The sequence below is a fragment of the Corvus brachyrhynchos genome, unplaced genomic scaffold (genome assembly GCF_000691975.1).
Source record: "Corvus brachyrhynchos isolate BGI_N302 unplaced genomic scaffold, ASM69197v1 scaffold34, whole genome shotgun sequence".
Taxonomy (NCBI): Eukaryota; Metazoa; Chordata; class Aves; order Passeriformes; family Corvidae; genus Corvus; species Corvus brachyrhynchos.
In genome coordinates this window covers 3,710,962-3,737,227 of record NW_008238126.1, presented here as the reverse complement: position 1 = coordinate 3,737,227, position 26,266 = coordinate 3,710,962, and positions in this window count along the sequence as shown.

Genomic DNA, 26,266 nt, shown 5'->3' with positions numbered 1-26,266 from the left:
AATGAATAAATCAGTATTTTTCTATATCCTTTATTCAGATAAGACATATCATATCCTGACTTCCTGCAAAAATTCACAGATTTCTGTTATTGTTTTTACAATATAAGCAAAACTGTCACTGAAAAAATGGGAGGCTTTGTTATAGCAGGAGCAAGGGCTAATAAAATTTCACCTTGTAGATCTGTTATTGTACTTTACCTTTATATTTGAGGCTCTATAACAGTTTTTTTCTTGTGCTTTAATGAAAATCTGGAGTTCGGTCTTTAAGGAAAAAGTAATATATTAATCTATTCTGCTACCAAGCCTTACTAAAATCTAAATTTGTGTCTCTGTCAAATAGTTGATCTATGAACAGAATATTTACCAGTTCAGGAGGAAAACATACTGACTGATCCCCCTGGCCACTGAACTATGTAGCATATAAATACAAATATTCTTTTCTGGTGAAATCCATCTTAGACCAGCTCCTGGTTTTCCTTTGTTTTCATAAATGTAAGCTCATTTCTCTTCCCATTTAATTTTTTCTTCAGCTCACTTAAGTGACCTTTTCTATAACTTGATCATCTTTCACAGTACTTCAGCATTAATTATTATACCTCTTTCTTCTCACTATATATCCAGAAAACAAAACACTATAGAAGAGCTCACTATAGCTTTCTAATTAAGACTGAATCAAGGATTTAGCTTCATTGTTATGTATGAAAAAGACAGCATGTGTGCTGCTGAGCACAGAATAAATTTTCTGATCATTTGTATGTAAATCCGTTAATTAGGTTATGAGGAAAAATAATTAAAAATATTGCCTTTAAGAAATTTTATGCCTGCCGTACCTCCCTGCCCCACAGCTTTCCTCACCACCAGGCCCTTGCCCATGGCACCCCTGTGTCAAAGCTGGTCCCAAACAGGGGAGCCCCAGGGCACTGCAGCCCAGGCAGGATTTCCTCCTGCCTCTTCAAAGGAGGGTGCAGGTTTTGTTAGTACATGGTTGATTTTGATCGCCATGTTCTTCAGCCTCTGTGGATGGGTGGGAACTGCACAAAACCAACTAATCAATAGTTATCTGAGAGAGGAAAAAACAAATAATCGAGGAAAGTTTTGAAAAAGTGTCTCAAGGTATTTACTGCTACACAATATTGACAAAGACCCAGTGGGAAGCTAAATCTGCCAATCAAACTAATTGGATTTAGCAGGAAATGATGGATTGGAGATGTATGAAAATAACCATCAGTGTGACTGAAAAATGAAATGCCAAACAAATTTACAATAGCAGTCGTATCTAGTATATCAGCCTCCTGTCTGCCTAACCTGTGGCAGAGAGAATACATCATAAATTTTGGGCTCTCCTGCCAAGATAGAAACATTAATCACATGTAGTCTGCAGGTCCTGCTTTGAATAAATATAACTTCTGACATAATTTTTGGCAAAACTGCAAAGTTGTGTATGCCAGAATTAGGTTTGTAACCAATATTTGTTCTTGTCATAGAAAGCGTATCACATAAAATTATGTTAAAGTGCTCTGTCAATCAAATAATCTGTTTTTGTAATATCTCAGAATTTTTTATTTTCTGCTGCTTCTTTACCCTGCTCTTCCATATTTTAATGTGTTTAGAGTAAAGGAATGTCTTAGTATCATTATGAAGCTTTTATTTTATTTTAATTGCAAATTTTAATGTGGCAACCATCACATATTTTTACGTTGAGTTCCTTGAAGAGATCCATTAGAGCAGCCCTAATTATTACACATTCTTTTCATTTTCATTAGAAATCTGAAATGAGACATGTAATTGTTTCTTTTAAAGAAAAACTGTAGTTCAACAAGATTTGGAGACTTAGTCTAAAACAGTGCTTTTGGTTCGTTCTCTTTGTGTTGAAGCCAGTAGGCCCTGATTCCTTAGCAGCAGTTTGGGATCAGTACCACAACTCATTTTACCTGAGTTAACACCACAATGAGATTTTCAGCATGCTTTCAGTCTTAAGACTGATACAGCTTTTAGTTCCTGTTTTTTTGCCATCAGCATTCTTTGATTCCTGTACAGCACGAGAAGACTTTTAGTGTTTGACTTCATTAACCTTGTGCAAGTAAATAGTTCAAGTGAGAATTACAGATACATATTTGCTAGATTTGGAAGTCCCAGTTTCCATTAAGTTAATATTTCATTTACTTTTCAAGACCTTCTGTATTCCATCGCAAAAGAAACTTCCCAAATGGCTGGCAGAACACTAAGCTGTTCACTGAACTGTCATACCACAAAATGTTTCTGGATAAAACTGTTCCTTCTTACCACAGCAGTCTTAAAACTGACTTTCATAGATCTGCTGAGAAGTCATGTTCATTTTAGACAAAGTAAATAATTTTTTTATAAAGTTACAACAGCAACTCAAGGCTGCAGAACATTTCTATTAAGTTTTTGAAAAAGTACTATCCTTGATAATACAGTCAGGTAGATACTGTGCATATATTGCCTTTAAATCACATTTTGTCAAAGAAAATAAAGAATCTTCTGTACTAGCATGTAGTCAAGGTTAGTACTACAGGGATGGGACAGAGCAGATGTGTGCTGTACTAATTATATGTATAGGTGCATACTGTATGTATTGTGCTATGTACAGCATACATCTGTAGTATAATGCACATATACTCTGTATCTATACATACAGTATATGCTGTATATCGAGTGTATAAACATTACAGATATAGTATATGTACACATTAGTGTGTTATTTCAGGCACTGGAATAGGCTGCCCAGGGAAGTGGTGGAATCCCCATCCCTGGAAGTGTTCAAAAGGCATGTGGATGTGACAGCTGGGGCCATGGTGTAGTGGTGAACATGGTGGTGCTGGGTTAATGGTTGGACTTGATGATCTTAGAGTTCTTTCCCAACTTGAATGATTCTGTGATTTAGTATCTACACATGACATTTAATAATGCACAATACATATACTGTATGCATTTATACACATTCTACTTGAATAACTCTCTGTTTCCTTTTTTTCCTGACACTAGGAAGAGATGGAAACAACTAAACTGAATCAAAGCAAACCAACAATAAACACACCAGCATTAAACCCATACCCACTGTCAGGAACTATCTAGTAACTCCAGTGTGGGCTTTTGTGCTCATATTTGGACCTACAAAGCAACAACTCTGTAAATGGTGGCACTGTGAATGTTATCAAATCTTTAGTGAAACACAGATTATAATGTGTACATAGTATTTGAATGCTGCAATTTGTATAATTGTTATTGACCACAGCACCAAACTGATAATAATTTAAATGGTAGGAGAAGAGAAAAACATTCAAGACATTGCTCTTGAATTTAGTTCATACTGTATCAGTCCTCTGGCACTCTGATGGCGTCAGAATGGTCAGCTGGGATTGCCTGTGTAAGACCTAAAGTTCTCTTAATGGATATAAAAGCAACAATAACAGTAATGGATGCTTCAAGAAAATAATTCTAGTCCGTAGACTAGATTGTCACCAGAGTTACTGCCAGGTCAGCTGCTGCTCTGTAAGGTGTCAGGATAGTCAAACATCAGTGACAGCTAAAAAGGATCAGCTATTCTTGCACTTGTCTCTGCTCTTCTTCTCCACATGCTCTGAAAGAATTTAAGAACATGTTCTACTCCTCTTGAAATGAGTGCATCAAAATTTTTCTGGTCATGCATCAGAAATTTTTTTCCTCTACTCAAAAGGTCAGATTTTGGAACTGCAATAAGATCAGAGAGACAGCAAACCACAAGCAAATGTGCTTTATATTTAGTGGGACAGATGGTCTCAATTACCATATCTTGTTTCTTGTGCCCTATATTTTCCACTTACCCCTGTTAGACCTTTCATATATTTCTAATGAGAAAATTGGGTAGATTTAAAATTTTATTTTAAGGTTTTTTTTTTTCTGAAAGCCTTGGTTTAATAGATGAGTTTAAATTATTTTTCTAGGAAGAAAGCCAATATGAGACAAAGGCTTTTTCCCAGAAGAGAAATGGAAAATATTGCTGCGTAACAATTCAGTATGTTACTGTGTCATGGTTGAACCTCAGCTGGCAACTAAGTCACAGGCAGCCACTCACTCATCCTCCCCCAGTGGGATGGGAGAGAGACTTTAAAGAGTAAAAGGAATTGCATGGGTTGAAATAAAAACAGCTTAGTAGGCCAAAAAAAAAAAAAAAGCCCACACATGCCAGCAAAGCAAAACAAAGAATTCATTCCCCACTTCCCATGGGCAGGCAGGTGTTCAGCCATCCCCAGGACAGCAGAGCTCTACCATGCACAAAGGTGACTTGGGAGGCAAATGCCAGAACTCCGGATATCCCCCCCTTCCTCCTTATCCCCCCAGCTCTATATGCTGGTCATGGCCCCATGTGCTCTGGGATATCCCTGCAGCCAGCTGGGGTCAGCTGTCCGAGCTGGGAACCCTCCCAGCTTCTCGTGCACCCCAAGCCTGCTCGCTGCTGAGGTGGGGTGGGAAGCACAAAAGGCTTTGACTCTCTGCAAGTCAATAACTAAAACAGCAATTAAAAAAAAAATATTAACATAATTTTCAGCACAAATCGAAAACACAGCCCCATAAAAGCTGTAGTGAAGAAAATTAACTCTCTCCCAACCAAAACCAGTACATGCTGTTACCAAAGTTTAGTCTTGTATTAAACTGGATTTTTACTCTATAGTCAAATATCTTAAGATTTTGACTAACACCTGAATGGAGCAGAATCAGTTCCAGGTAAGAAAATGAATTTTCCCTCTAGACACTTGAAAGTTCCATAGCAATTGAGAAGCTCTAATTGATTACAGAACAGTAGCTTCACTAATGGCTTCAGAAAGGGTATTTCCAAGTTTTATTTGTGTGTGTGCGCTTGTATTCTATACAGCACCGATCTTCCAAAAGCTTTTTCACTGAGCCTAGCCCACAAAGAATGACATCAGCGTTGCATTTATTAGCATTAGATGGTATGCCATTATTATAAGGGGTCAGAGTAATAACACCAGGGCCTGGAAATGATGCTGATCTACCCAGGTGGAAATTGAAGCTAGTTGTGATTTGGAAGTGCATCTGTGGTATCACAGTTCTTCCTGTTCTAAATCACTTAACATTGGCTCATTTGGGAAAACAAAACATCTTGTATATTCATTAAATATTGTTATTAATATGGAATTATAATTTTCATATTACAAGAAATGTAAAAGGTGATGTAGTTACGGGAGTCTACTATTGGAAAAATTTAGGCAGAGGTTATTAAATACCTGTTTAAAACAAAATCATAGATCAGCTTGAAAAACAAATACATTTCTGACCATGAATTCATTTTTAGCCTCATTTATTTTATTTGCTGAAAACTAGAGTAATTTCTTGGCTGCTACCATTATTTCTTTTAAATACGATATATGTAGAATAACATCAAACCTGGAGGTTTTTTTATTGTGGCAATTTTTATGGCTTATCACCACTTTTTACTTTTGTCTTTTGGTTTTCAATCACGAACAATGATGCATCTAGCTTCATCAAAGGGAGCAGATATTTCTACTTGTTAATTTATCGACAGGAAAAGCATACTCTTGGCATGAAAGGGATCTCTTACTGAATAAGTAAGTGTTTCAGAAATCTTTAATTACAGAAACTCACACCAAATATTCAGAAAAATATTTGCAAGGTTCTGTTGTTAATAAACACATCTCTTTGGTGTTTATTTGGTTTTTTGTGTACTTTAAAGTCTCTTCTGAAATCCCCTATCTTTTTTCTTATTTATATCATTAGGGTTGAATGCTGCTGTATTTCCCAGTGTGCCAGATGGTTGGAGAAATGAAGATACAATCACCTCTCCAGAAATTTACATAAAAATGAATGTACTGACATCAAATTAAAATCAAAGGAAAAAAAACCTCACTATGACCTTGATGAACGTGGAAAAAGGAGAGAGATGAAGAAAAAAAACCAGGAGATGTAAGAAGAACTGTAAAATGTCTCCTACTGTTTTAAGTGTGTCAATTCAAGAATTCTTCTATTTTTATTTTTGGCTTTTTGTTGCTTGAGGAGGTAGAGAACAGAGCCTGAGATACAACTATGCATTTATTCTGTAGATACAACCCTTCAGTTAAACCATTAAGGAAACAGGTATTCTCTTTCTTTTCCTTCCATTTATTACTAAGCTGTGGTTCTGACCTTCCCCAAATTTATTGTAATACAGGTTGTGCAGAGCTGGTCTTCATTTTGAATTAATTGCGTTAGAATATTTTTGAAGGACGCAAGGCACCTGCCTGGAGATATGCTCTATTATAGTTTAGTAACATAGTTAATAGCTTCTGCTTTTCAGAAGTTTTCTTCAGAGGATGAAACATATATAGAAACTCCCAGTTTCAAGCCACACTGTCAGAAAAATCTGCTAGCTGTAATTACCAGTAGTCATTATTGCTGAGAATTTGAGGACTCTTCATGAAATGATCCAAATAGTAACCAAAGGCCGATTCTGAACAATTACTTATTACTGCTGTTATTACATAATTAAACATAGAAAGTATGGCCCATTGTGTACAACTCAAAGACAGCTTTTGAGTCTAGAAAACATATTTTGAAGCCAAAATTTTTTTTTTTTTCAATTCTTTACATTTTACTGATGATCAAACATAGTATAGCTAGTCATGTCTCAAGATTGATTGTCTGAATTGAGAGGCCCAGAACTCCTTATGGATCTGATGGATATCTGATTGTGGCATCTAAAACCTGAATCTGAAGCAGATCTTTCTGCTTAACCAATTTTTTTTCCTAAAGAAAAAATCCCTTCTGTCTTTTGCCTCACTATTAGAGGAGCTGCAGAGATATAAACTAAAGGTAGTTTGCTAAAGGTTATGTTGCTTCTGCCGTGCTGTATTTTGCACATGAATAAAATGAGAAGGCTGCAGTTTCCAGTCAATCAATGTTTGATGAAATAGAAACACTTTAGAAAGTTCACCTTAACAGTTGCAAGCTTTCACTTGAAATATGGCATTTTTGTGCCACCTTCTTGAAAGTTCATAGCAACTGTTGAAGACAGTAAGAAAATTACTGGTAATTTTAAATCCTCAGCTTCATTTGACAGCTCCATGCTTCAGGATTCAACTTTTTTTAATTTTTTTTCCCCTGTAGACAGTACATTCTCTGTGAATTCGCTAGTTCTAGACCTGACACTTATTCATTGCCTCGCTCTCCTTCGATTATGTACTTGGCAATTGCTCATACTCAGCCTTGGAAATGGGAGACATTGCGTGAGTGCAAATAAATGTAAGCTGGGAAATTAAGGTTATCTTTTATAGCTTTTAAAGTACATGTAATAGAATCTTTATCTTCCCACTGGACAGTCAACATCTCATTTGGAGCAAAAATACTCCCCAAAATGCTACATTTCCCATTTGAAGCATCATTGAAGGGAAGCAGAGATGGGACATAACAGTTACCTCATCAGTGGCTCATCAGCTTTAAATTTGGCTCTCAGAGAGGCCACTGCATATATTTCAGAATAATTCCAAATGCCAAGAGTGCTAAAGGGAACTATTTTTAATGTACTCATAGTTCTTTTCACTTCTGTGAGGCTGGTTTGTGCCCACAAACATGATACTTTTTGATTTTGTTTTGGGTTGAGTTCTTTTTTTCAAGTGTAAAGTTGTTAAATACAAAGAAATTATTATGTGCTTGTAAAATAAATGTCCAGTAAGCATTTTTCATATGGAAAAACCCCACATAATCTATAATATTTTGTGAGAATTAATAGACATAATATACTAGAGGATTACTTTTTATTATTTCTATTAATATTGTCTTCAGTCTCATTAAATCTTCCTTACTTTTTTCCTCAGAAAGCAAAAAGTAAGTACAATAAAATGAACATTAAGAAGCTTCAATGCTAATGGTTACAATATATTTTAATCAACATCTTCAGGAACACATCTGTCCAAGTTTGAGATGCTGAACAATGTCATTTATGGGGACTTTTTAGGTTGAAAGGGAAAATGAAATGGAATTTCAGGAGAAGGCTGTCATGAGGATTACCAACCTGGTGACTGATGTGAAGGGTACATATAACTGAAAAATAAGCAATATACCCGCAAAATAAGAAAGGAAAATCTCCAAAGCATAATTATGTGTAGTCTACATTTCACCTTTCTACCCTGCTTGCCTAGTATAGGTAGCTCATGGTTTTCTTGTCAATGATATCTGTGTCAATGGCTAAGACATGACAGACCTGTAACTTACTCAACAACTCAGACAATTTGTGGTTTTAACCAAAAAGGGTTAGTTTCCTCCCTGGTAGCAGTTTTCCAATCCAGCTTGGGGCCCAGGTACTATTATGCATTTGGCTTTTTTCCCAGGAACCAGGGCAAATAAGATGATAAGCAAACCTTACCAGTCTGCTCAGGAGGTGGGAAGTTTCTATGCATGGAAAAGAGAACAGACAGCTGGGAAAGGTAGCCTTTTCCCAACAGCAGTCCCTGGAGGGTATGTGTTAGACAGCAGTTGCAGCTGCATGGGTCAGAGCTGTAACTACTGATAAGAGTCTTTTTCTCTGCCTAAAGCACCATCAGCTTACTTTCATCACCAGTAACTTCGGAACAGAAGGGTAGGGCTGGATTTGTAGATGTTGCCTGAGAGCATCTTGTGAAGTCACATGAAGCAAAAGAAATACTTTTCACTCTTTTGTATGGGATTTTCTTGGCAGATAAAACTAGTCCTCTGGTTCAGTGGTGCTAACAGCATAAAGGGTGGTTTAATCAATGTGCATCTGTTAGGGATGAATGAATCCTAAATATATCGTTGGCGTCACAACCTGAGATCCTCTCATGAGTATCAGGGAAGACTTAGAGCCATAGTGCATCTGATAACATTGAGGGAAGGAAAACTGGGACTTTTAGGTACTCAAACTCCAATTTAGGCTGTCATATTTTTTCCAGATGAGTATTAGAACATTCACTTTTGCTTGTTCTTTTTTTCAACTAATTTTCTTTCTTTTATTTACTTTTCCAGACTTTTTCCTTTAAGGTGAATTTTTCTCAAGACTTCATTTAGACAGCAATTTGTTTTGCTAGCTTTAGTTAACCAAAAATGAATAAATGGACATTTCAGAAGGAGTAAATAGACTTCTTACAAGGAGTCCCACAGGTAAAACAAGGAGTACAAGTTAATCCTGGAGAGATTCAGATTAGACACAAGAGAACAATTTTCCACAATGAGAACAATCAGCCTCTGGAATAGTCTGCCTAGGGAAGTGGCAGATTCCCCAGTGTTGAACAGTTTGGAGATTCAGCTGTACAAGTTGCTGCATCATCTTGTCTAAACAACGCTTTTGCCAGAACAGGTTGGACCAGATGATGCCTGATGTACCTTCCAAGCTGGCCTTCTATGGCATCTTACCCAAGACTGTCACAGTTCCTTTTCCTATGATTTTCCTTACAAGTTAGAATTAATTTACCAGTCTGTTGCTATCTTTCTAGCTAAGCTGCCTGAATACAATTCCACTGAATTATTGAATGTCAATTTCATTGTTACCCAACTTATCTTTAGAACAAATGCTATTTTTGAAGGTACTTGATTTATTTGATTGATTGTGAGTTCTTGACTTCTTTTCCTGCCCAAAGTCTTTACCATGTGAAACTTTTTCTTCTGGGAGTTATTTCACAGTGTGTAAGAAGAAAAAAGTTAAGCAGTCAAACTCTATTTGACATATGAGCTGAAATGCTAAATCCTCTGCTATCAGCAGTAAGCAGTTAGGCTCACAAGTGAGTCAAGAGCATAGTTAAATGGGATTCCAGCCAAAGAAATGGAATTACTTATTGAAGTAGTTACTCAGATAGAGGAATAGGGGTCAAATGCTGGGCTGTAATGAAGAGTATTAGTATAAACTACTGACTGGATGAAAAGTTTTCGGAAGGGATTTATGCTTTGTCAAAGGACTTTTGTACATTTTCCTGCCTGGAATGATGGGTATGAGACATCATTTGTAAAAGTGGAAAGAAGTGCTCTTGGTTTCTTTTTGATCATTCTTTAAAGAGTACTGAAATACATAGACAAATAAGAGAGTTTATTACTCTTGAATCTGTATGATGCTTATCTGTGTGCTTAAAAAAATAAAGAAAGGGATGTATTACAGTTGCAGGTACAATCAAGGACGGTGTGAAAACCATGTTGAGAAACATCAATTGTCATCCATCATTGAGCTTTCCTGCATCCCTGAAAAAACTTAGGACAGCCACACATAAAAAGAAAATCCAGATTAACAGCTGGAACATAATTTTTCAGGTTTTCTATCACCTTTTTATTTTCAGTTGTACATTTATTTTGAGACATTCCCAATGAAATAGTCCTTTTGCCTTGAGATGGACCTGTGATCCTACCTACTTCTGTCTTTTCCCTTCTCTGGTTCAAACTATGATCCTGTTTTTACTCTGCTTTAAAATTTTTTCCTAATAATTAGTCTTCTCTCCCTCTGCCTCTTAACATAACATTGTTTCTTGTTGAAAAAAAATAAAAGTATTATGCAATTAACTGCTTCCTCTGGCTCTTCATCCCCTTTTCTGTCACTAAATGTATTGAACACCTGGCCAGCTTGCTTTCCTGAACTTGCTGTTCTGGATGCTTTGCAAGTCTGCTTGTCGCAAACTTTGCCTTCCTGCTCCCAATAACATTATTCTCATAATGGCCATTAATTATCTTTTATGTGTTTGATGTCCTTGAATATTCTTTTGGCATGTCCAAATCACCTCTCTAATTGTTTGTTGACATGGAAAATATGATCATACACTCATTTGCTGTTCTTTGGTAGCTGCGTTTGTAATTTAATTATATAATTTGTTAGCAGTTCCTCAGAATTCATCTTCTCTCTGGTATGTCATGATGCCATTTGTGGTAACCCAAATTTGATCTCTTGTCTTCAAGGCAAAAAGATTTATTTACAAGACACTGTTTTTTGGGAGGGGAAAACAGCATCTACTTTATTTTGGTTTCCTTGAAAGATTTATTCCTTTGAAGGCATATATTTAGAAAGATTCTTCTGAATTCTGAAGAAAAAAAAAACAACTCACCTTTAGCCAGAGGCTTACAGACAATCTTAGGTAATATTACTTTATTTATTCTGGTTGGCATGGAGCTAATTTTCTTCATAGCACCCTGCATGATGCTGTATTTTAGAGTTGTGACCAAAGCAGTGCTGATAATACAGGGATGTTTTAGCTGTTGATGACCAACTTTTGCACAGTATCTAGGTCTTTTCTATTTCTCACAGTACCCTGCATGAGAGCAAACTTGGGGCACGCAAGAAGCTGGGAGAGGACACAGCTGGGAAAGCTGATCCCAGCTGACCAAAGGGATGTCCCAGACCATGTGGTGTCCTGTCAGAGCTGGGTGGAGGAAAGTGGGGTTTTCCCAAGGTGGCTGTTGCTTGGACACGGACACTGGTCTGTGGGGGCGAGGTAGTGAGCCATTGCCTTTGTGTCACTTGGGGTTTTGGGTTTAGCTGTTTGTTTGTTGGATTGGTTTGATTGGTTTGTTTTGCTTGTTTTTGTGTATAAAACAATAAAATAATTCCAAAAATTCTACTGCTAAAGAGGATAGCATTATAAAAATATATTAAGGAGTTAAAAAAAAAAAATTAGACTAGGAATGACTATTGCAGGCATTTCAAGACATATTTTCTACTACAGCTTAAATCAGCCTTTCTCTTGACTAGTAGACCTTATAAATCTGGATTTTCTCTTTTCTTGTGGGTGCACTCCCTGAAAAAAAAAAGTATTTCCAAGTAAACAGATTTGGTCATTAATTTGGGGGAGGTTTGGTGCGGGTTACAATATTCAGCAAATGTGATACACATTTCCACAGAGATGCCCATCCAAATAACTTAAGAAAATGTTTTTTGAACAATAAAACTATCTCTTAACATATTTCTTAATTGTAAAACATGGGATTTTCTGTGAGTAGATGTTACTAATGGAAAATTCAAAGCAAACTTTTATTCACATCCCTGACTATGATGACATAGCCAACTTCAATTTTTCATGGAATCAAAATGTTCACTTTTAAGATAAGAAAATAACAGCCTTACTTTAAAATTTAAATTAAGTTCTATTTTTATGATTTTCAATTAAGCTTTAAAACCCCATATATTTTTTCCTGTGTACATAATATTTTTAGATTATAATTAAGTTCAGGAATAGTCATGTTCACTAATTAAAACATCTTCATGTTTGGTGACATCGCTTATATTACAGGATTTTATGTCAAATGGAAAATGTTAGCAAGTGCGTCATTGCAGAATTCACACCTCTGCTGTTGGGGTCAAACAGAACAAAATTCTGCTGAGTTCTAAGTTTTTATGGACAGAATGCAGCAGCTTTTGTGATGTTCTTGTATCACTTTCTGCCATTTCTCAAGTACACTAAAAGCTAACATAAAATAAGAGAGTGATTCTTTCTTATTCTTATTTTGCCTCCAATATGTATTTGAATTCATCGGGGTACTCTTTGATCAGTTGCTGTGCATTTTACAATAGCAACATATGGGATTCTTTGATCTTGCCAAAGTGTTTTTATTCTTTATAGCACTCGTTAAAGAAGTAATTAAAAAAACAGAAGCAGATCTTACAACCCTTAAAAAAAAGTTATCCTTGAACAATAAGAGAAGGAACTGTGCATAACATCCTCCCCGATATTCACTGATAAGCTTTATACTTGTCACCTCTTCTTATGAAGGAAAGTACCTCTGCTTTCCTCATTTTATTCATGGTGTCATAGGCATGTCCAAAAGTTGCTTCCAGCTCAAACTTTGGAGAAACTTTGGGTTTTGGACAGAATTCTTCCCATTCTCACAAGCTGGAAGCCTCCATTCAGAATCATTCATCTCTGTTTGGAAATCCTGTTTCACCTGGAAAAGGCCACTCCTAGAAAACATGGCAGAAGTATCATGCTGAAAACTTGTGAACAGCAGAGCAGTCTCTGTAGTTTTAAGGTGCTGACTGGGTTACCAGTGTCTCCTAAGCTGCACTGTCAGCAGATTTGTCACTTGTTAGCACTGTTCATTCTCCGAATTCCTAAGGCACAGAGGAGAGCTGTTCCCATATTGAAACTGGGGACATAATCTGCAGTCAAGGAGAACATATTGAATTAGAGGCAACATCTCAAATTTTATAGGCAAAGCAGACTTATTTCAAAGTACGCTCCATGTAGAGGATATGTATTTATTCATATAACTTACACATTCTGAAAATTCAGAGAAGTAATTTATGCCATCATACTTTGACAATTCCCTGTCTACTCATTATACATGCATAACTACCATCCCACTTGTGTTTTCATTTGCTCTGGCCAAACACTGTCTGTTACAGTTTTCCACCTCTCTTCAGCAGTGATGGACTTTACAGCTAAGAAGGAAATTAGCAGCAGCTACAAGATCATTTAGAAGCTATGTAGAAGCCATTTTTATTTTTTAACTTAGTAGCAGGAAAATTTTTTTCTCAATCCTCTTTCATTTTTCCAATAGCAGTTTGAAATTCTTGTTCCTCTTAAACTATTTAATCTTGGCTTGCTCAGCATTCTATGCAAAAAAAAAGAAGCTGCTCTTGACTAATTTTCCTAAGACTTGGAATAAAAACTAAATGGAAACAGTCTATAAAATTACATTATAGTCTACGAGCATAAGTTATAATGCTATTGGAACTGAGAGAAACATTCAAAGCTCTTTCTTTAAAATAAAAAAAAAAGAATGATACTCAGCAGCCAAATTTTAGTATTTTTTAAAAAAGGACAACTCTCAAAGCTTGCATGACTGCAAATTCTAATTATAATAAAACATGCAGTACTTTTATCTGGTTTTAAATGTGTCTCCTGAAACAAAAGTTGCTTCAAATTTAATATAGTATCAAAGCATGCCTGAGCAATTCCACTAACATATTTGGGAAAGAAATATGAGAATTATAAAGAAAACCATGGTTACTGTTCATCAGCAGCATTTAGGTGTTGGTCTGTGACACTAAAAACTGTCTGAGCATCGAGGAGGCTGCAAAAGAAAAAGCTCTTAATGACTTCAGAGAGCAAAGGAAGCAATGTCTGAAAGCTGTGAAGAAGCTTGCTGTTATAAAGCAGGACATACTGGACTCTGATGATGATTATTCTACCTCATTATTTCTAGAGGGCCCCTTCTAAGATCATTCGTGTATTGCAGCAGGCTTTATGCAAACAGCAAAACAGACAGAACAACTTAAATAGCTTCTCATTTAAACAGAGAGCAAAAACAACAAATGTGATAATTTTGCCAAGTTCACAAAGCAGGCTAGGACACTGAGCAGAGCCTCCCTTCTTTGACTACTTTACAGCTGCTTTATTCTCTCTAGGCATAACACATCATCATTTTGTTTTAAGCATTTTCTTGGAGTTGTGGCAGGCTTTTTGGTTTTCTTTTCCTTCTTACTCACTTGTACACTTATGACATCACCAACATTTCTGTTGGAAGAAACATTGTCGTTTCCTAATCTGTCAAATTATAGTAAAATTTGGCCTTTGAGAAACAATCTCAGCTCTACTGACTTTATTCTTCCTTGCTATAAAAAGGATGAAATGAAGAAATATCAGAAGCCATGTTTAAATCCAGGACAACATCACAAAATATCCTAGGCAGTTTTCCATTAAGAAGAAAACATCTTCTGTTCTAGCACATCTCTAGCAACTATAAGCAGATCTGTCTTCAGCCATAGAGTTAATCTAAGCCAGAGGATTCCCTGTTCAGTGTTTTGAACATTCATAGTACCCTTGAAGATAGCCCAGATGCAGCCCTGGTAGAACTGGTAGAAACATCACCTAGCTCTGGGATTTCCAGGTGTTGGCTTTTGTATGTGTGTCATGGAGTAACTCCATGTTTGGAATTAACTGTCCTCCTGCAAAACCTGCTTCTTATACTGTGTGAATAAAACCTGTGCAGATGAATGCTACAGCAGCAGGACCTGCATTTTCCAGCTGAAGATGCAGGAACTTGGTTGAAGGCTCAAATTCCTTGAGACTGGGGCATCATAAGGCAGCCTTTAGTGAAGTGAGGTAGAGGTATTCCACATAATTTTCTGAGATCCTAGAGGAGAAGAGTCTAGACAGGGATGGGCAAAGAAAATGGGCCTGGATTAAGAAGCCACAAATGGAAGACAAACAAAAATATACTGAGGTGGGCAAATGCAGGGCAGAACTCAGCAGTGACTAGGACACGCATCCATCCTTACCCAAAGCCAACCCTCAAACCCTTCAATCTCACCTCTACTATGGTAAATAAATGAGAAAACCAAAAGCACTGTCATTTCTTCAGTTATGCTCCACATAGGGAATGAAAAGTTCTGAAAGCCATTTTCAGGTTAGCTTGGATGGTACGGGCTTCACATTTGCAGGTGACCCATGTGAATGACATGAAAATGTCATGATGGACTTTTGGTTTGCTCCCTTTTGCCCAGTGTAATAAATACTGTATGGACATACACAGACATACACACACAATCTCTCTCTTTCAGGTGAGTCCGTTCAAACACATATACACAAATTACCACTACAGTCCTCATAATTTATATTTGGTGATATACCAAGCATGAGTAAAGCAACTACAGCATCAATTTGTTTTGATAAAACTGCTTGTAAGAGATTATTTACATGGGAAAAATTGATTTTTTTTCTTTTTTTCTAACAGTGCAATTTTTCTAGTTCTTACCAGTTGTGGTTTCATTTTGCAGGGTTTTTTTATTGGCTGGTTGTTGGTTGTTTGAGTGGTTGGTTTGGGTTTTTTTGTATTTTGGAGTCAACCAGATATTAAAGATTGGTTCTAACAGCATATCTTTTTGGACTGAGCCATGCCAGCTGGAGAAAATTACAAACCACTTCCATGTTGCAGCATATTTTGAATGTGAAAATGTCAAAAGTGTCAGCACATTCTGCTGATAATAATAAGCAAGTATAATAAAAGTTAGTGTTGCTGCCTAGGCATAACCATTGTCCAGAGCCATGCATCCACTCATTAGAAGCACTACTGAAACCAGTAATTCCTGAGCTCCCATGTGCTGAAAAAAATATTTTTTTTTTGTAAAGTAGCAAGCCTGTCTTGCACCATACATGCTATACTCGAAATTAAATCTACCTTTTCTTAATTTTCCCTCATTCACCACTTCTTCTTCTGATAGCATTTAGCTCTTCAGGCACCTCTGTTCATCCATCCTAACCTTTTCCAAAATGCTGGAAGGGCATCTCGAGCAGCCTGCTGTTTGCTTGTTCTTTGAAATCTGCAGTGACAAAAATGAAACCTACTTCAAGAGTGGCAAGAACTGAAAAGCAATTACTTGCGCACAAAATTAAACTAAATATTATTTTTCATTTCAGAAGTTTAATTTCATGCTGTTTGCTGCCATTTTTTTTCCACTGATGAATGACTATAAATGTTTTTTTTCGCTAGTCAGCCACCTTTAATTTTAGATAGATGCTGATTGGTTAAAAGGGGAGTTAATGAAAAACTTCTTTAGAAGGATTAAAAGTCTGGCATGACATAATAGTTGATAACACTAACTGAAAGTCCCTTCATAGTCAATGCAGCTCATCTGTGCAATCAGACTGCAGCAGTCCGTAGTAACTCAGTTTGTCTTTCACAAGACCCAAGCAATATATGATGGTAAAGCACATTCATTATCAATCAAGGGTGAAGAAATAAAAGCTGAGGCACAGGAAGCTGGGTTTCTGAGTCATGTCAGCAAGACAATTTAATTAGGAATGGAGCATAAATTAAGATGAAGGCACCTAAAAGATGAAAATTCTGCTCAGGCTAAGAGCAGCAGACTGATGTTTCCTGCTATACTTAAATACCCTATTCTCCCTTGGTGGCTGCTCTCATTATTGAAGTACAGATGGTGAAAACACATACTGTTCAAATTTACTGTGTTCATTCACAAGGATGTTAGTTAAGAAAATAGTGTTAGTCTAAACATTATAGCTCCATTTATGCTCTTTTTATATTTTTTTTTCACTTTTCAACACTAAAATAAATAAACCTGCATATGCAGTTACCAAAATGTTCCGTGTACTTTCTAGTGATGAAAAGTACATGACGGCTGGTTTGCAGACACTGCAGTCCATTACAGAACAAGATAATGAAAATTACAAACTTTAAAAACACATGTAATTTCCGCAATGATTCTTAATGCCCTCTCTTGAGTCATTGCAGTCATTGTGTAAATATGTTATAATAGAGTTATGAGATGTGATCTTTACTTGATCCTCTCAAATTACTCTTCACTAAGTCAAGTTTGCTGTCATAAGGTTTGCCTACTGAAAACGCTCAGTCACTCACTGATTTCACAGATACTAACAACTACAAGACATTTGTGGTCCAAATTAACAGTAGAAGTACAATATCTTTTTATTAATAATTTAGGAGATAGATCAGTACTATATTAATAAATATTGCAGATACTATTAAATCATAGACCTTAAAAACAACCTGAAGTAATAAACCACAGCTCTATCTTACTTTTATACAAGAAACCAGAAAAGTTATGGGACACAAAGTGGAATTACATCCCATAACAATAATGACCAAAGGACATACAACCAGGGTTTTCAGCTTGCACTTAGAATACCATGGACAAATATTTTTAAGGGCTTATCATCACCAGAGAGCCTATTTGTATTTAGATACAAACTAAAAAATAATTGAAGGCACATGAATTTGAAATCCTCATTATAACAATCTTTTTCTAAGTCTGTATTTCACTGAGTGGCAGACAAGTTCTCAACCCACATTACATTATGCTGAACTTACTGCCTTATTTCCTCCCTGGTTTGTGGTTTGTCTGTGTGCATGCACATGCCCACATCCTAATCCCTTTCTTCTTCTACCTATGACTCAGTTTCACCTCCTGTAAACTGATAAGCTATTAATTGGAAAGTGTTAATTTTTATTTCAATTATAGTCTTTCTATTTCTACACTAAATATGTTTGGCAGATGTTTGGCACCAATTCAACTTTTTCTTTTCCCTTCAGAATTTTCATCATTTTTCCTTCCAAAACTGAATAAGGTGATAAGATTTTTCATCAGAAATCTCCTACTCTTGTTTTTATTTGTTCTTACGATATGACATCTGATTTATGTATCTGCTATCTTATTTTTTGAAGTGTTTTACAATTTATAAAGACTTTGTAGAGGTTTGCTGATTGAAATGATAAAAGTTCAAAAGACACAGGTAATAGTGCCTGATTTCTTATTCAGCCCTTGCTATCAGTGTAAGAACACTGAAATCCAGTCCTGAGCACAAAGCTAACGGGTTGCAGAAACCTGATGTTTCACATCTCCTTCTGAATGAGGATCAGTTTACCCATTCCTTTCTTTCTCCATACAGTCCCTAAACACAAGGGTGGGTGGTCCATCTAATCCAGCACTGTGCCCCCAACAGTGGGAAGCAAGAGCAGCTGGTCTAGGACGGGTACAGAACAGAGTAACCCTTCGTCATGTTCCAGCTTGCAGCTCATAGACAAGCCAGCTGTGGTCCTTTGTGCTGATGAACACCTCACTTCTGAGAATTTTTTCAAAGGTGCTTTTTGTATGCAAATCTTTCTGACATGCAAAAGATCCCGGAAAAGTTGTTCCACAGCTTAATTGCGCACATCCTGAGAACTTCTTTTTGTTCTTAGTGGACCTCTAATGTAATTCAGTTTGCTTTTCCAGTTTCAGCAGTATAAAACTGGTTTGTAATACACCACAACATTATGGCTGCCTTTCTCCTAGTCAGCCATGTTTCATGAGTCTCCTGCATATCCCCTAAAAATATTAATTCTCCAAATTACAGTGGCATTCTGATTCACCTGGGCTACATGGCAAACCAGCCCAGTGTTGGGAAATGTATGTGAACCAATCAATTTCAGCAGAAGTGCTGACTCACAGACATTACACATCATGTTATATCACCAGTATCAGCACCATATTTTTCACTGCTTCCCACATTCTCTTGTAATGGGCACTCTATTCACTTGGAAAAGCAAGAAAGACAAGCTGCCAAATTATATTTGCAACTCTTAACCACAGTTTATGGAAAACTCCACAGATTCTCTTTCAGATCACCATGCTTTGTAGACAGACTTCAGCTTTATCACCAAAATAACCCTGAAGACTTGTGGTTTTGATAAATTGAAGCTTTGCTCTGTATTATCTGTGACTTGTGTCCTTCCTTTCTCAGTCTCATGAGCAGCAGCTGAGAGAAAAGAGATCACTGAAGCCCTTTAATTACAGAGCCGGAACTGCACTGCTTTCATACTCCCAAAATAGCAAAGCTTACATAAAAACATTAGCAGCATGAAAATGCAGAATATTGGGAACAGCTAGCACGACAAAGATTCAGTAAAGGTAAACAAAAACTGCATTTAGACAACCTCTGATGCAGACAGTTCTGTAGTTAACAAGAGAAACAATCCCTCTCTTCATGGTAATGTTCCCCCCAAATCAAGCCTTTCGGGAACAAGCCATCTTCTTTAAAACCATGGATTATTGATACTTGGGTTGTACTAGTGCTGCTCATTGTATTGAAATAAAACATAGCTCCCATGGAAACCCAGAGCATCACAAGTCTTTGCTAAGTCACACCTCAGCAGTGACAGAGTTAAAAGAACCCAAGCAACAACAGCAACTGCAAAGCCTTAAGCAAAAGTACCCTCTTTTATTTTTCTGCTCAGGTCAAAGTGACTGAAATCCTCACGTGGTTCAGTGTAGTACAAGAGCATGTCAAACTAATGGGAATCAGGCAGGTTCTTAGTGTAATGTCACTGAACAGAAGTTGAAATAAATAAAAGTTGGGTATATTTTTTATAAAATGAATACCTACTTGGTGAGTTTTCCTTCTAATCTGTGCTAAACTAACAAAGTTTAACTTTGACATATCTGAAGAGCAAATCAAAACAGAGGACTTATGTGTAAAGGTACTTTACCCCCATGATTAACTTTTGAGCATCTGCCTTGGCATAGTGCTAGTAGGGACTACTCTGCTGTAGTCATTACCACTGTAAAAGAACAAGTGGAGCTCCTGGACCCTGTGGTAGTTAGAAATCCTGTGGCACTTATTAAAAGTGTAAGAGTATTAACATCAGAGCTCTATTCAAATTCCCATTTTGGTGATTCTCATTAGCTCGGTTTCGACCTTTTCCCGTTTCAGCTGGCTGTCAAATTTCTCACTTAACCTCCTGAAGACTAGTAGGTTCATTACTGTTGTCATCCTGTCACTGGTCATGTGCTGCATGCAAAAGCTTGCAAAAAATGGTGCATTTTTTAGTAGGAAAGTTTGGATCAGTATTTACCATCTTCACTTTTTGGCAGCTTCCTTGGGAATTCTCATCTGAGAAGGCAATGATTTAACACTGAGAACCTGGCTGCTGTCTCCCGGTCCCTAAACCCAGCAGCACTACTGCCTGTCCCTGCAGCCCAGCAGCGCAGCCTCCTCCTGTCCCTGTGTGCAGCTGCGGAGGGGGCAGGCAGTGCCCAGCCATTCCTCAGCGCCTGACGCCGCGGCTCCCTGTGTCCCGTGGCTCACAGAGCTGCCATCTGATATCAGACACACCCATGGCATCTGACTTCAGCTGTACCCTCCACACCGGCTGTGTGCTGTCCCCATATGGTTATCTGGCATCTCCCTGCCGCTGCTACAGCACTGAATCCATCACAGGGGGTGTTTAGGAGTATCAGTTACATTTTACAGACACAAAGAAAACATCCCAGACATCCAAGCAGATAAGACCCCTCCATCAGCTGAATGTAGATATACCCTAGCCCTTTCCTGGACATTGAATGCAGCTGGCAGTGACTGTCACTCTCTGGTCAGAGGATGAGGACTCTGGTCCTGGAATTGACTTGTACAAGTAACCATGAGCTGCTAAAGGTGAGATCAGCAATAACAATTCAAAGGAGTCAGACCACAACAAAAATTTGCTGCTAATGTTTTACATGCAAACACACAAAACACATAATAAGCCACCTCTATGGTGGTATGATAAGGTATTATCATTCTCAAGATAAAAAATGCACCTAGCTGCATTTTCAAGTTGTGGGTATTTCAGACTTCTGTCATCATCTCAAGAAGAGAGTTTCTGTATTTTGTTGAAATGGAAGAACCTGAAGGCATTTTCCCTCAAAGAGAGAACAGCAATATTGAGTGTACTGCTAGGGGATAGCCTTCAAGTTGCTGCATCTCTACTTCAAGCTGAGAGAGCCAAACTACATCTGAATCATTGCAGATGATGAGGAAAAAAACTTTAGTGCTATATCTCAGTTTCTTCAGAGATAGGCATGTGCTTCGGAGAATCAGTTAAAAATTGAGGCTTATACAGTGAGAAAACAATTCTGTTCTCCCCCCAAGGGAGCAAGAAGCTCATCTGTCTTTTCTTTCAAGATGCTGTTGTTTTTTCTAGGAGCCTCCTTCATTCTTCAGCATCTGCTCTGTTCCTGGCTGTGTAAGAGATTTCCTGGGATTTATATGGAAGTGGGGAGCTCTGTGTTGTAATTCCAAACGCATAAGATATTCCATCCACATTTCCCCAGAAGCTGCATCCCTGGTTTTCATTCTCATATTATTGAATATTATTCCAGACCAAACAAGAAAATAGCAAAGGTGTGAAGGACACTTTAGCTAATTAAAGTGCTAGAATAACATTAGCTTGATTCTGTCTGGGTTATCTTTGAGACCACCATCCAATATGATCTTCCTTCCCTCTTGTGAAGGTTTTACTGAAAGGAATAATTCCAGGTATCTTCATGTGTTTCAATTTATACATTTTTTTTATTCTGTAAGAAATTATTTATCACACATAAGTAATTAGGTTTAATGAAGAAAAAAGTGGATGAACTGTAATACTCTGTAATACAGAGGAGAAGAGTTCTTATATCTCATGTGCACTCTATGCCTCAAGCAAACTGTGAACACCCTCTGTTTGGCTTACCTGGAAGGTACAATTCCACTTCTGACTAGACCTCATACTAACAAGGAACCTGGCCACAGGCAGGGAACCATTCAAGTGTATTCTTGTGACAGAAATATGGTCCCATATAAGGAGCAATAGGAATGTGTGGCCTCCCTGAATGACAACTGGGAAAGGAGCACGCAGAACTTATCCGTCTGATCAGAGCCTAAACCTGAATGATGCTTTTAAGGTACCAACAGGACATATGGGAGGGCTGCCTGGGTCAAGGCAGGAGCCAGCTTGTGAGTATATCATTCAGGTTGTGAAAGATCCTTGAGTCCCTATGTGCCACATCTGTGAGTCTCTTAAATACTTCCAGGATGGTGATTACACCATTTCCCTGGGCAGTCTGTTCCAATGCTTGACAACCCTTTCAGTGAAGAATTTTTTCCTATTATCCAATCTAACCACCCTCGCACAACTTGAGGCTGTGTCCTCTTTTCTTGTCACTTGTTACCTGGGAGAAGAGACTGACTCCCACCTTGCTTCAACCTCTTTACAATTAATGGTAGAGAGCAATAAGGTCATCCCTGGGCCTCTTTTTCTCCAGATAAACACCCCCAGCTCCCTCAGCTGCTCCTCATCACACTTGTACTCCCAACCCTTCCCCAGCTCCATTGCCTTTCCCTGGATGTGCTCCAGCCCCTCGATGCCTTTCTTGTAGTGAGGGGCCCAAAGTCAAACATAGGATTCAAGGTGTGGCCTCACCAGTACCAGGGTGATGATCACTGTCCTGGTCCTGCTGGCCACCCTGTTGCTGATACAGGTCAGGATGCCACTGGCCTTGTCCAGCTGGGTGCTGACAGCTCACGTTCAGCTGTCAGTTCACCAATACCTATCAAAAGTCATATCATAGATATTAGAGGATTTGTTTTAATTCCATTTGGATGACCCAGAGAAATAAGACCTGTCTTCGTCTCATAATCTGGTGAACATTTTAATTTGGGTATTGCTGGATAAAGGGGAGGGGAATATTACTGATTGCTGTGGAAGTGGCACAGCTTGAAGCCTGCATGATATAAACAAAAAATATTTTTCAGTAAATGCCACATGACTCATAAACCCCAGTGAATGTCCTGTGTCACACAGTACAATACCAGCCCACTGTGGGGCAAACAGGGCATCACCAAGGGAAGGAGGAAGGAATTTATCCTTTGTTTGTCTGGATGTTATTTGGTCTTAAGCAGTTACACTGTGCGCAGCTCTGACTATACTTTGTACCCCACAGCACTGGGTGATGAATATCAGGGGTATATGAGCTACATGCTATTCCTTAATTTCTTTAGCTGAAGAAAAATGAGACTAACTTGTTTTGGGAACAGCAATTTAGATGAATTATATATATTTATAGAATTAGCTATTATATTATTTAAACACAGACACCTGTAGATGCATTAGTGAGCCAAGATTAAATGTATAAAGGAATAATCTATTTTACAGCACTGCACCTCTCTGCAGTATACTTTTGGATACTGCTTTGGTAATTAAAAACTTTATGAGCAGTTCATTGTAGGATAGTAAAAATGTGTTAAAATCCATTAGCACAGATTGAATATATTCATGAAATGCTTCTTTGGTACAATAATGAAATTCAATTCACTTTTTCCCCCCTCCTTTTAGTAAGAAATTATTCCATTGGAAAGACAGAATAGATAGAGTAAATTGTGAATAAAATGCAGTATAAATGAAAACAGATATTTTAAACCAAGTCATGCAAGCTTTTTATTTATGCAGCAACTTTCATCTAATAAAAAAGTCTGTGCCATTCTTAACTCTTAGGGAAAAATCCCAGCAACATAGCAGATGTGAGCAAGATAAACCTGCACTCCCGCAGAAGTAACTGGGAAGCAGCTATTGTGAATCCTACTACTACTAAAAATTTGTCATATTGGGAAATAAGGAATCTACATGATCGAATTCAATTACTTCTTTTTATGTTGCCCATTCTTTCATTGCTGATTTCATGTGTATTTTATAAGTCTGCTTCTTTTTCTCTTGCTCATGAGCAGGCAAGAACAGACAGATAAAAAAGCGTTCCTGGGAGAGTGATTGCTAAAAGTAAAATACGCTGGTTCCTAGCAGCAACACAGAAATACACACCTAGAAAGGAGAGGGCCACTGTAATGCAGACATTGTTATTTGCACTCTGAGTGTTTGGAAAATTTCCTCAGATTTTAATAAGTAGACATGGTCCTTTTAGAATCAGTGTTAATTGCTGCATACATCAGAACCAAGATAGATAAAATCAAGCCATGAAAGCCAATTACAAAATCCTAAATGTCAACTGCTTTGTTTTCCTCAGAACTCAGGACCACATGTGCAGAATTTATGCTGACAACTTCCTTTGCAAATCTTTCCCAGCAACCTGCAATGTCATATTTGTTTTTCATTATATGTTACATATCCATTAATATGAAAATTAGAAGCTCAAAGGTCAAATAATATATCATGGCAATTTAGTACGAGATATTTGAAACCAAACAAACACATAACAACTATATGTTGTTATACTACATAACTACTACTATAAATATGTTATTATTAAGGTCAAGTATAATTGATATGAAATCCAGGTGAATAAAGGGATAGCTTCCTTCCACTCTACTGAGGGCATAGACAGCTTTTCCTTTTAAGATAACACTAATAAACAATATAATTTTATTTTTTCTTCCTAGGCCTCTCTCTGTCTCCAAATCAGTTCTGAGGGATTCCACAGCTTTACACTGATTTGTAGCTACGTTAATGTGTAGCCTTCCTTCCCAGGGTTTCTGAAGGGTTTCTTCTTTCCCAGTCATGATGTCTTTCCTAGTTGGAGCAGATCATCTCTGTCTGGATTCAGTTTGTGCCGTCTGGCAGAGCTGCTGGATCAGTTCCTCTGTAGACAATAGTTCATCACAATGTAATTCAAACTTACGTGTGGAGAGTATGGCCAAACCTGTGTGTGGATTTTCTACCTCAGCTCTAGCTATCCTGTATCTTTCTTTCAGTGATGACAAATGCATAATTTATTGTCTGGCAACATTCAACATTCACAGCTCTTATTTACTCATGGATTCCTGGGGAGAGTATGCCATATGTTTATTATAGAGGAAAAAGCTTTAAAATAGGATTGTAAGTGGAGGATAAAACTGAATTATTGTATCTAGAAGTGACCCCTCTTGGGGATAAGTTTAATTTTTAGAGTATGGGCACTGTTTTCCAGCTGTTGGAAGGCAAGAGACCACATCCAGTTTTGGGAGCTCAGCTGGGGCTGTCCTGAGATGGGATGATCCCGGAGGGGTTCAGCCCACAAGCCCTGCAACACTACCATGAGAGCAATGTCCTCTCTGCTTCAGATGACAGAAACTGTCCCCCATTTCCTTATCCTGCCTCTTGCACTGGCCAGTAATGAGCAGGTCCTTGTTTGAACACTAACAAAAGCGTACTGACAACATCAACAGACCAGGTACTTGTTCACATTCTACAGAAGAGTGTTTGCCATCTCCTTAGAGCAAAAGACAGACTGAAGCAATCTAAAATTCCAGTGCATTAACACAGCCTCTGAAACTGTGCAGACATTAAACAGAAAGAAAATTTAAAGCCAGGGGTTCCCAGGTGCTCACTGCTCTTTGGTAGATATCTGCAGATTAACATGGGTAAGAATTGTTAACAAGGTGAACACTTTGGAGAAATCCCCATAAGCGATACAGCTGCATTAATAATCATAAGGAAACTGTTGTGCATTGGAACACAGAATTAATTTTCATTTTAGGCTTCAGAACATAGTGTAGCTATGTTCTACATAGCTATTTCTGTACATTGCTATTCTGTGTCTGGTTAGCAGCTTGGAGAATAACACAGGAGACAGAACACACAGTTTTTCACATTTCATCACAACTCAGAAAACTTCCTTGTGTCAATCTGTACAATGTATTCTCCATGGATTGCCATATATAAAGAAAATACTAATTCAAAAAGTCGTTTGAAGAAAAAAAACCTTAATTCTTCCCCGTGTTACATCTTCTTTGAAGTCAAGCAGTTGCATAGAAAAATAAATAGGGTTGAACATCACCTGAACTGCTTAGAACTGCATTTTACTTGTGTCAAAAGCAAAGATTTCATTAAATTCATTCACTTTTCTAAAAGAAATAAGCACTAGATGTCATATTTCCTAGTCTAACATATATGAAGCCAAAAGTAGGATGCCCCTGGGATTTGTTTCAAGAGACTCACAAAACTATATTTGTTGCCCAAAACATAAGAAATATGTAAATCACTTTTTTTCAAAATCATACCTACTGCCAATTTCAAAGGCAGA